The following is a 10828-nucleotide window of genomic DNA, read 5'->3' on the forward strand; positions in this document are numbered from 1 at the left end:
AGCACTTCTGCCATGCTAGGAATATTCTAAAAAATCATATAATGTTATGCTATAGTGGTTTGCTTTGTGCTTCTGTATAATGAGCCTCAAATTAGTAAACTCCCAAATTAGTAAAAAATAACCATTCAGAGCAAATAGAAATTATAATATCTTTTCAGTTGGGTGTTGGATTTTTTCAAACTTGAAATGATGAATTAATACATTGCATTACTAAAACTTCTCTCAATGACTACATATGAAAACACTCAATTTATGTGATTTCTTTTTTATACCCAGTACTTCTTAGATATTATTTTAAAAACTATCTCCATCTCAGTTTCTCTACTTGGTTGCATAGATGTAAACCAGAAGTAACGCAGCTGAAATTAACAAAGCTCCAATTCTGGTATTTATCCAATTCTGTAAAACCATCCTACAAGACAGAAGAATTAACTTTTGGAGCCTCTTTCATTTCATGATAGAGTAAAACCACTGCAAAACTATTGGATTAACTGGAAATCTATGTCATTTACATTAATGTGAATAGAGAGCAGAAAATTTGGTTTTATTTTCAATAGCCATGATAACTGTAGCCTTATGTCTTACTATGTAAAACATATGCTCTCCATAACTCCTGTCCATACAGAACTGGAGTACATAAATTGCAGATTACACTTCCAGTAGAACTGAACCTCTATTGCATAGGTTACTACTACAGACCCAAGGCCATGATTTGCAGTCAGGTTCTTAAATTTAAGGACTGACATGTACGTACTACATGCTTAAATTCTTATGCAGTTATTTCAAAACTATTCAACATGATCAGTGGATTCTAAAGAATTATTCAGTTTATCAGCCATCAGATATCAATTTCAAAATGAGAAAAACTGCTTTTCTAGTCTGGGTTAGATCTGCACTGAGAAATTTAGGGGTGTGTGTGCCAATACAACAGGATGGTTCACTAACATCAAAGTGAAATGTTTCAGAGATGTGAGGCAGCACTGCCTCCTCCTGTTCTACGCAGCACCAGTCTGGATGAAAAGGCCATTTGAAAAAGTAGATAGGTATTGGAGCTCATGTACATTCTTTTCCCACTCTTACACAGATTACTAATTTTTTTTATCAGCTTATCCTCACTTTGTCCAGCTGTCTTAAAAGAATGAAGTGGAAAATTCAGAGAGAAGGCGAAGAAAGGGAGAAAGAGGCTTTCAAGAAACTTCTCAGAAATCAAGTAAATCTAGCTAACATTGTTCCATACATTCTTTAGTCTCTCAAATGAATGAGAGTAACTGTCCCCATACCAGGAGTGTTGAGAAATTATTCTCTTTCATGTGATGGCAAATATTGATGAAAGGGAATTGGAGCCACCCTGGATACATTGTTACAAATCATTTTGGAATAAACAGTCTTAACAGTAAGGAATACTATGTACATAATACTAATAATATATAGTGATACTAATAAAATCAAAAACCCCTGCTTGAGATTCCAAAAAATATCTGGAATTAAAATATTTTTATAGCTTATAAATTAAATTGTAATGCATAAGAAATGTAGAGATTATAGTATGAGAAGGACTCAAAAAACCTGAGTGTGTTTATACAAACTGCCTATCCCACAAACCTTCAGATTGAAATGATTATTTATTTGTCCATTTATTTTTAATGTGATTAGCTATTCTTGGTTGGGGTTCCTCATCCATTTTTTCATGAGCCAGTAGTGAATATCTTTCTTCCAACAGCATTTAAAAAATGTCCGTATATGAAGTGACAGTGCTATCTTTTTATTTATTTTTTTTTCACAGTTCTAAGGAAAAAAGCTTTGATTTGTGATTTACTGATATAGTTATTTTTATGATGTAGTTTACTGATGTAGTTCACTATTTCAGATTTCATACGTCATTCCACTTCCAAAATGTAACATTTTCTGCGAATGTTATCAATGAGTTTTCAGTGCTTTTCTTCCAAAAATATTTTCTATTTATCTTTAGAAGGAGGTTTCTCAAGACTGTGATCTAAAGTCACACTACCAATAGAAAAAAAATTACTTTTACCTTTTCAGCGTTTATAAAAATTATTCATTACTTAATCTAAGTCTTCATTACTAAATCTAAGTGTTTAGGTTTATTCTTTTCTGAATGGCTGTTAACTAACTTAATCCTTTAGATTCATCTGCTTTTCTTCAAGATATAATTTAGCAAGCAGAGCAACACTCTGCTCTCCACCCAGATTGCAGAGTTTACCAAGGAAAGTGTACAACAGCCAGTGTAATTGCTTTCTCTAACACCATTTCAAAGGATGAGAGAAGATGCTGGAAACTTTAGGTCATGTCTTATCCTGCTATCAGCAGCATGCAGACCCAAGGCACAGAACAGCCTTATTGGCCATGGCTGTTTTGTGAAGCCCAATCTCAGTCTATGATATTAGAGGTCTACTTATTTGATGCTTCACTCTTCCCTGACTGTGGTGATAGATGCCACACTGCAAGAGGAATTTGTTTCAGATCTCTGAAGAATCAATGGTTGTGTCTTCTACCTAAAGCTGATTCTACCTGCCAGGGCTTTCTACATAAATGTTCTGTATCACCTTGCTGACACTAAGATTCAATTTATCAGGAAAGTGGAAAAGAAGGTCTTTTGTACTCTGAACATCTTTAAAGCCAATGGATACTTTCCATGGCTCTGACAATGTTTATATTTCACATTTAGAGAATATCCTTCACAAGGATCATCTCAGCAGGCACTTTAAAAGAACTGCACATTATCACCACAGAGGCTCCATTCAGTCCACCTTGTTTGGATTTAATCCTAACTGTGTCAACCATTCAGTTCTAACTGATCCAAGACTATATCATGGTCTGTCTGATGTGAAAAGATATGAAAAATCTCATCCATATCTCTCTATGTTAGAATTAAGATAAAGATTTCAGAAGAGGTGAAAATTTGTTCAAATATTGTACAGACGCTTCCCCCTGTTTTCAACACTGCCACGATCTCAGTGTCTCTTTTGTTTGCCTTCAGATTAGCTTCATTTTATAAATAAAGTTGTTCTGTATATAAAAGAAACTGATTTGCTGCACCAATATAATGTGGTTTTAATTGTATTAGGCTACAAAGTAACAAGGAAAATAATGGCTGTGTTGTTCAGATTGGAGAATAAAGTTCTCTTTCCTTTTTTGTAATAAACCCAATGACATGGATATTTTGTGAATGTATTTGCCCTAAGCAATTTCCTGTTTTAAATTCATAAATACAGTGTAGTGTATAAGAAAAACAAAACAAAACAAAACAAAAAAATCTCCACCAACTTGTCCCTGTGCCATATAGTACATATATAATACACAGGGTTCTGTGGAGGTCACTTGAAGTGCATGACCCATTTGAATTCCTTCAGTCTGTATGATTTTGTCAGGCTTAAGCTGATGATTCTGACATTATTTCTCAGCTTCCTAAACTGAACATTTAAAACTGGCTTCCTACTGCTTTTCATACTGATGCTAGCTTTCAACTTGATGAAGTGAAGTCATAATTAAACAAAAATCATCCCATAGATAATTATAAAAGTATCTCTCAGCCTATCATTTGAGCTGCCTGCAGGCATATTAGATGCTTGTTTTTATTTGCGTTATGTGGCTTTTCTATAATACTAATGGCTTTATTTTTCCTGTACATCTTTCTCTAATTCTTCTCAGATGATGTCAGTTTATGAGACCAGCTTAATTCTCTTAGATGTCTTTCCAGGACTCTGTGACCTCACTCTGCAGGATTGGACATTTGGAATGTGCAAATGTGCAGTAAACTTCCTGCCTCTTGGTATCAGCTCTCCCGAGGTGCTTTCTGCAAGTCCAAATCTGTGAGTGAAGCAACTGCAATGATGCCAGAAAGCTAATCTGAAGTGCTGATGATTCTGAGAAGCTATTTTTCTTGTGGGGTCATTCAATTATGGCTGAAATCAGTTCAGTGAATAATTCTGGTTTGCAAGTATAAAAATAGAAAATATTTCAAAATTGAGGGTTTTACTCAAACTGTAATTTGAATACATTGAAGAATGGTTCCAATTGTGGATCTGGGGGCTTTTCCTTTTTTACCCAAATGCTGAGACTGCAGACTTATGTCAAGACCTCCCTGCTGAAAACTTCAAAGGCATTCCTTCCAGGCAGACAGTTTATTCTAGAAGAGTAGAAGTTCCTCCCTGAGTTTCAAAGGGTCATTGCTAGAAAACTCATTATCTGTAGGGACTAGTGTCTTGAGTAAAAATCTGAAAAATACTATTAATTGTCCATGCTCATAAAGTTACAGGATGTGGGCATTAGTCAAGAAATTGAATAAGGAGTATAAAATTTTTGGGGGGAAGAAAGAGGGAGTGGGATGAGATGTGTGAATGTGCTTACAGTATAAAGAAAGAGATTTTTCAAGTATGGCAAAAATTTTTTATTCAAAGCATCTAAACTTGATCTCAAAGCCAAACCAAGACTGGTATCAAAATTGTTTTTAAAGAGCTATCAAGGAATGAGGGAAGACTTCTTGTTGTTCATAAAAAATTTAGAAGTGGTGGAAAGTCATCGAAGTATATATTCACTAAACCTTCTTTTTCCTGTACTCAGAAGCACTTATATCAAAAGATCCATTGAAGGTATAGCACGATTAACTTTGTGTGTTGGGTACCACCACGTACAGCTTCAGAACACAGAACAGTGAGAGCATAACTTTCTTCTGCAAAATAGAAAACTTCTCAGTAGTTGATGCCATCTGACAGCAAGGCAGAGAATGACTCCCACTGACCCAGAAATCTTTTTTCTCATGCATATTATATCCTTAATGCATATCAGAAAATGAATGAATATACAAGTAAACAAACAAACAAACAAATTCAAAAAGCATATCCCACCCTATTTCTCACAGACAGGGATAAGAAAGGAAAAATTTGGCAGGCATCAATCACAGTGCCTGTTCCTTAGGTCACTTAGTAGAAGTGAAACCTGTGAGAATCTCTGGAGTTCAGAATCCATGGATACTGAATGCCCAGGCCATATCTGTTCTCACAGAGCTACCTATCAGTGCAAAATCTAGGGCACAGGTTATAATGACAGGCAGTCAGAACACTTAGCAAGTTTGTAGGTACCTTATAGAAGAACAATTTATGTCTATATTAGTCAGTTAAGCATTTCCAGGTACACTTCTCAGTACTACAATATTTCTGGAATGACTACTTTTGGCTTGAGTCTTTCCAGGCAATCTTCCCAGATGTTTTTTTGCAAAATTTGAGAGTTAACATAGGGAAGGAAACATTCCCAAAAATCCAGATATTCTGGAGAGTGAGCAGAGACAGTTTGGTTGCCTTTAGTCTTGGGAAGACAGAATAGCTGCTGGCACAGTGTTAGTTAACCAGCAGAATGAGGTGTGTTATCTAAGTATGCTGATCCGTTAACTCGCTACTGAGTCAGAAGGAAAAATATTGGCCATTGCATTTCTCGCACCTCCCATGTGGAAATGTCTATTTTTTGCATACTTGCTTTCTTCATGATCACAAAATAGTTGAAATTATATTTTTTTCAGTTTTTTCTTCATTTTGTTTGAGCATGTTACTATATTCAATAACAAACGAAAGATGAATAAAGATTATTGGCATATTTACATCTGTGTATGTTGTCTGTATATAGTTCACAATAAGTAAAGATGCAAATAAAACTGTCTCTTCAAGACCTTTGCTGTCTATGGAAATGAAAATTAAAAGGTCATATTTCAAACTAATAGATATTAGGATTGTTTTTCTGGTTGTTGTACCAGTAATAAGTAACTGGAGTACCAGTAACTACATGGGGATATATCACGTGATTCAAGGATTTATGTTAGACCCTCATCATGATAGTATCAGCATTTATTAAAAAATAAATTAGATTGAAAATGTGATTTCTGATTGAAATTAACTTTAAATATAATTATTATCATCCATGGGAGACCAAAAGGGCTTCTCACCATTTACATTTTGAATTGAGATGGAATCACTTTTCTTCCACTCAGGTTTTTTTACATTCACCCCATATGAAGGTAATTACACTCATGGGAATCCTTCAACTTCTATATTTTTTCCCTCAACTGCAGCCATAATCTTGATATGATTTTAATAATATTTGTTCTATGTAATAGCTTTTAATAGGCTCCAAAATGATTTTACAATCTAAAATGTGCTCCTCCAAAGGATCCAACAGCAAAATGCAACTATCTGTCACATGGAAAATAATTGCCATAGAGTCTAATGCTTTTAAAGTTAATGCTATAATACTAAAATATTGGAGCATCTCACTTTATGACATGAAAAGCCTTTATCTATAGTATGTTAACACTGCAATTATTTTTAGTTAAATGATAATGGCTGCTGGTTGTCATTGTTTCTTGATAGAATTGTTATAGAATGTTATCCAATTTTTATGACTTTTTAAATTTATATTTCTCTTTCATGTACTTAAAAGCAAAAGAAAGTAAAACTTAAAATCAACAAGTTAAAATAACTGCAGTAGAACTCTAACTGAAATACTTTTATTCTTAAAACTCAAATGTTTCCCAAGAGACTTGAAAAATTACTTGGAAAATGCAAATGGAGTGTCCTGAGTATAAGACAAATATTACCCACATCTTTTTATTTTGAAGTTTGAAAGAGAAAATGTTAAGGGTTGCATTGTATCGTCATAATCAAAGTCAATTTTTTCATGTTCTCCTTAGTTTGTATTTCACACACCAAACTTAATTCTCAGAATTCTTGAAATTTATTGTCAGTTGCATCTACATATAGACGTGAATTAAAATTTTATATGTGACATCTCAAGATTAATCTTGCTATTTCCTCACAGATGGCCATGCTTGGATTTGGCATGTGGATTTGGCATGTGGCATGTGGCATTTACATGTACCAGGTTCGACACATGTATAGTGTCATGGCAGACCCCCACCCATGTGATCTCTCACTGCCCTTCCTCAACAGGATGTTGAGGGTAGAAAGAAAGGTGAAAAAGCTCAAGGTTAGAGATAAATACAGAGAAACCACTTGCCAGTTACTACCACCAGCAAAACAGACTCAATGTGGGGGCAATTATATTTATTGTGAAGTAAAAATGATTTGTACAATGAGAAACAAAGATAAACTAAATCATCATCTCCATCCCACCATTTTCTTTTCCCCTGTAAGGCTCAATCTCACTCCATTGCCAAGGCCTTTACCTCCCCTACCCCATGAAGTACAGGGGGATGGGGAATGAGGGTTGTGCTCACACAGCTCCTTCACTCACACTTTTTCCCTGCCTCTGTGTGGGTGCTTCCACATCTGCTGGGAAACACCTCCTTCACCATGGTCTCTCCATGGGCTGCAGGGTGATCTCTGCTCCAACACATGGAATATCTTCTCCAGTTCTTTCTTCTTCCATCTTAGTGCTCCCAAAGTTGTTTCTTCCATTTTTCCCCCTGCTTCTCTCTGTCATCTGGTAATTTTGCCATTTCTTAAGTATTTTCCCCAGTGCCACTCCCACCATGTGTGTGGGGCCCTGCCGCGCCCTGTGGTGGGTGGTTGGATCCAGATGGATCTGGCTGGATCTGGCTGGAAACAGCTGGAACTGGCTGGATCCGACTGGAACCAGCTGTATCTGGCTGGATACGGCTGGAACTGGCCGTGTCCAGCTGAGGCAGCCCCAGCTCCCCTCATGAAGCCGCCGCTGCTGCCGGGGCCTGGATGTCTGCAACCCACGAAAATGTCCTGTGATTTTAAATGATGAAGTTTACAGATTCATGAGATTTTGTTTCTTAAAAAAGTCTAGGTACAGTTGAATTTTATTTTGCATTGATATGAAAGAATGAAATATCTGTATTTGTTATCTTATTTTGCACTTGTTATCTCTCTTCTTCTTTCTTAGAAGTTCATAAGGCCTCAGAAAAAAAGACATTATTTTTCCCTAATTCAGCCTGGAAATTCTGAATGATCACAGGATCCAGAAATGAATGGATTATACTGCAAAATGGTGTAGTGTCTTAAAATCAGAAATGTGGTGCAGTCTATGATTTTATGACATTTTAAAATAACTGTGTAAATATCAGCTGATTAGAAAGATCATTAGCTGCCATGATCTTTCTAAAACTTTCCACCCTGAATGATACTCCTGAATGAGTTTGAAATCCACAGGCACAACCAACAAAAAACAGCTGAAAATTTTATTGAAAAGGGTATGATTATGAAGGTATTTATTTAACATCCTCTAGTTAAGTTTCAAAGAACTAAAGAAGTAATTCCATGCAGATACATGGCTCAAAATTGCAATCACATGATACATTTCTATCTTTGATCACTAATTAAAGGGTTTTGTTTCTTTTCATTCAGCACTAGTTTCCTTCTCAATTTCCTGCAGTCATTCAGGTTAATCAATGATTTAATCATGTTATCCTTCCATCAGTTTAGTCTCAAATCCTTTTGTGGGATTTTTGCAGTTTAATAGAGCTAATTTTCAAGTTAGAAAGATCTGAAGAGATGGAGATTAAGATCTATCAAGAACCCACATAACTATCCACTATTGATTTGCAGTCTTGAATGTAAAATCTCTGACTTTCATTTGAGATCTTTCTGTCTGTTTTCATGACACCTTCCCATTCTGTCTGAGAATGTTTAGAGGTCATTTTACCCTTGCTTTATTTCTCATTTCCCATGACGATCTTCAGCATAGTAAGAGCAGGATCAGATACCTAAAAACATTCAGAAATTGCACTAAATTCTCAAAATTTCCGACTGCATCTGCTCTATTAAAGGGCCCTGATAATCTCCTGTCCAAATGAAACAAGATGTAGGACTTTCATTTCACAATTATTTCTGCCACTCTTCCTTTAAACACTCTTCCTCAACAATAGATGCTACATGGAATCTGAAGTTCATACACTGATGCAATTATATGAAATAGAATGAAATAATTCTGAAATCATTTATTTGAGGCTCAACATTTTGACAGTATGAGGCATTATTGGATAAATGACAACACAATCATTACTTACCTTAGTATCAGACCTTGCATTTCCTAGTGTTGCAGAAAGCCACATGGGGTTTGACAGTCATTTTGATATTTTACTGTATTTTTTAAATCTTTCTCATGTCTTAATAGTGGGACAGGATTAATAGTTACATCTAATAAGAATGATGTATTCGTGTTATAGATTTAAGCAGTGGTAATGATGTTTTCTTTTGTCTTTCACTGTTTGCTTTCTGATAATCCCTAACATTTATTTATTAATATTATGGTTGTTTCATAGAACTATTTTCAATATTATTAGAATCTCATTTTTGAACGGGAAAAGTAAGAGTAGAGCTCATCACTCTATATGTATATCAAAGCTTGAATAATATGTAAATAAACTTAGTCACTTCACTATTTGTTCCTTTTCTACCTCAGTATAATCAAAACTAAATCCAGGCATAGATGCCACTAGGGTCTAACTGGGACTTCTATTGACAAAACCTGTCATTGATTCCTACCTTTTGCTTTATCCTTCAACCAGGAATTAATTCAATTAGACTTTTGAAAAGACTGTTAATAAAATAATTTTCCAAGATTTCAGGGTTTGCTGTTGTTCATTGGATTATTTATTTCTTCCAAGAACACTTAACACACCTGCAACAAGTGATTCTCCATTACAGTATCCAAGCTATTTTTCCTCTCATCATATCACAGTTATCTACCATCTACTAATTCTACTCATTCTTATAATTTCAGCCATTTTGTTTGGTATGGAAATTTTACTTTGTTGATTTCTTTCTCCCTAGACATTACTTTACAATTTGACACCACATTTATTACCTTCCAATCACCACATACTAATGCTGTTTTAAGTGGTAATGTGCTCTGAAGAACTTTGTGCTTTAATGGTTTATTCAAGCTTTTGGGGTAGCTCTTATTTTTTTCTATTCTTTTTTTATTGAAAAAAAATCTTTTGTTCCTTTTGCTGTTCTTCTGACTAGTTTCTTTAGAAAGTTATTCCAGTCTGGGAATCCTTCCTTATATCAAGGAATTAATTTAGATTTTCTAGTATGAGCCTGTATTTTCATTTAATTTATTTTCAAATTACCATGTATCTTGATGTGCAATATATTTCAATTAAGTACAGATCACAGACTGCTTATGTGTTAAACTGAACCTTCAAAAGGTAAAATAAATTGCATAGATGTACTCAGTTAGCAAAGCTGGTAAAAAGTAATAAATACTTATGACAGGAAATTTCCCTCAAATCTAAAATCTGAAATGAGAACTACAGAATACATGATTAAATAAAATAAATGCCAACCAAGTCTAGCTTATATATGAATTTTAGTTTTGAAAAAAAAACAAAAACCCTAAGCTTTTCAGGATGGTTCTTAAAAAATGGCAATTTCCTCTTTAAGCAAGCAATTACAAGCAATTCACTGACTTCAAGCAATTACACTGACTTTTGAGACACCTCTTAACAAAGTATTTCCCACAGGTATTTTACAGAACTGTAGGTTTTTCAGGCTGTTGCATTCGAGTTTTGCTCTGACTCCCTTAGGCCAAAAGCTCATGAATCACGATTGTACCTGCCTGCTGAGAAAGGCGAGAGGAACTGATTCAGTTTATGTGGGCTGATTCATCCTCTCCTTCCTTATTCCCTTTCCATAAATAGGCCCCAAAGCATTGTTTACTCTAATTTCTTCTCAAATTCTCCCCTATAATCCTGCAGATTTGCTCTTAGTAGAGGAGGAAATTGAAAGGGACAAGAGGTTGACTTGTTGGGGTTTTATTTGCAAAAAAAAAAAAAATAGAGGGGGGTTGTGCATTGCAAGACTGAGTAGGAGAGGAGAAAAGCAAAGGA

The sequence above is a fragment of the Zonotrichia leucophrys genome, chromosome 3 (assembly GCF_028769735.1).
Source record: "Zonotrichia leucophrys gambelii isolate GWCS_2022_RI chromosome 3, RI_Zleu_2.0, whole genome shotgun sequence".
Classification (NCBI taxonomy): domain Eukaryota; kingdom Metazoa; phylum Chordata; class Aves; order Passeriformes; family Passerellidae; genus Zonotrichia; species Zonotrichia leucophrys.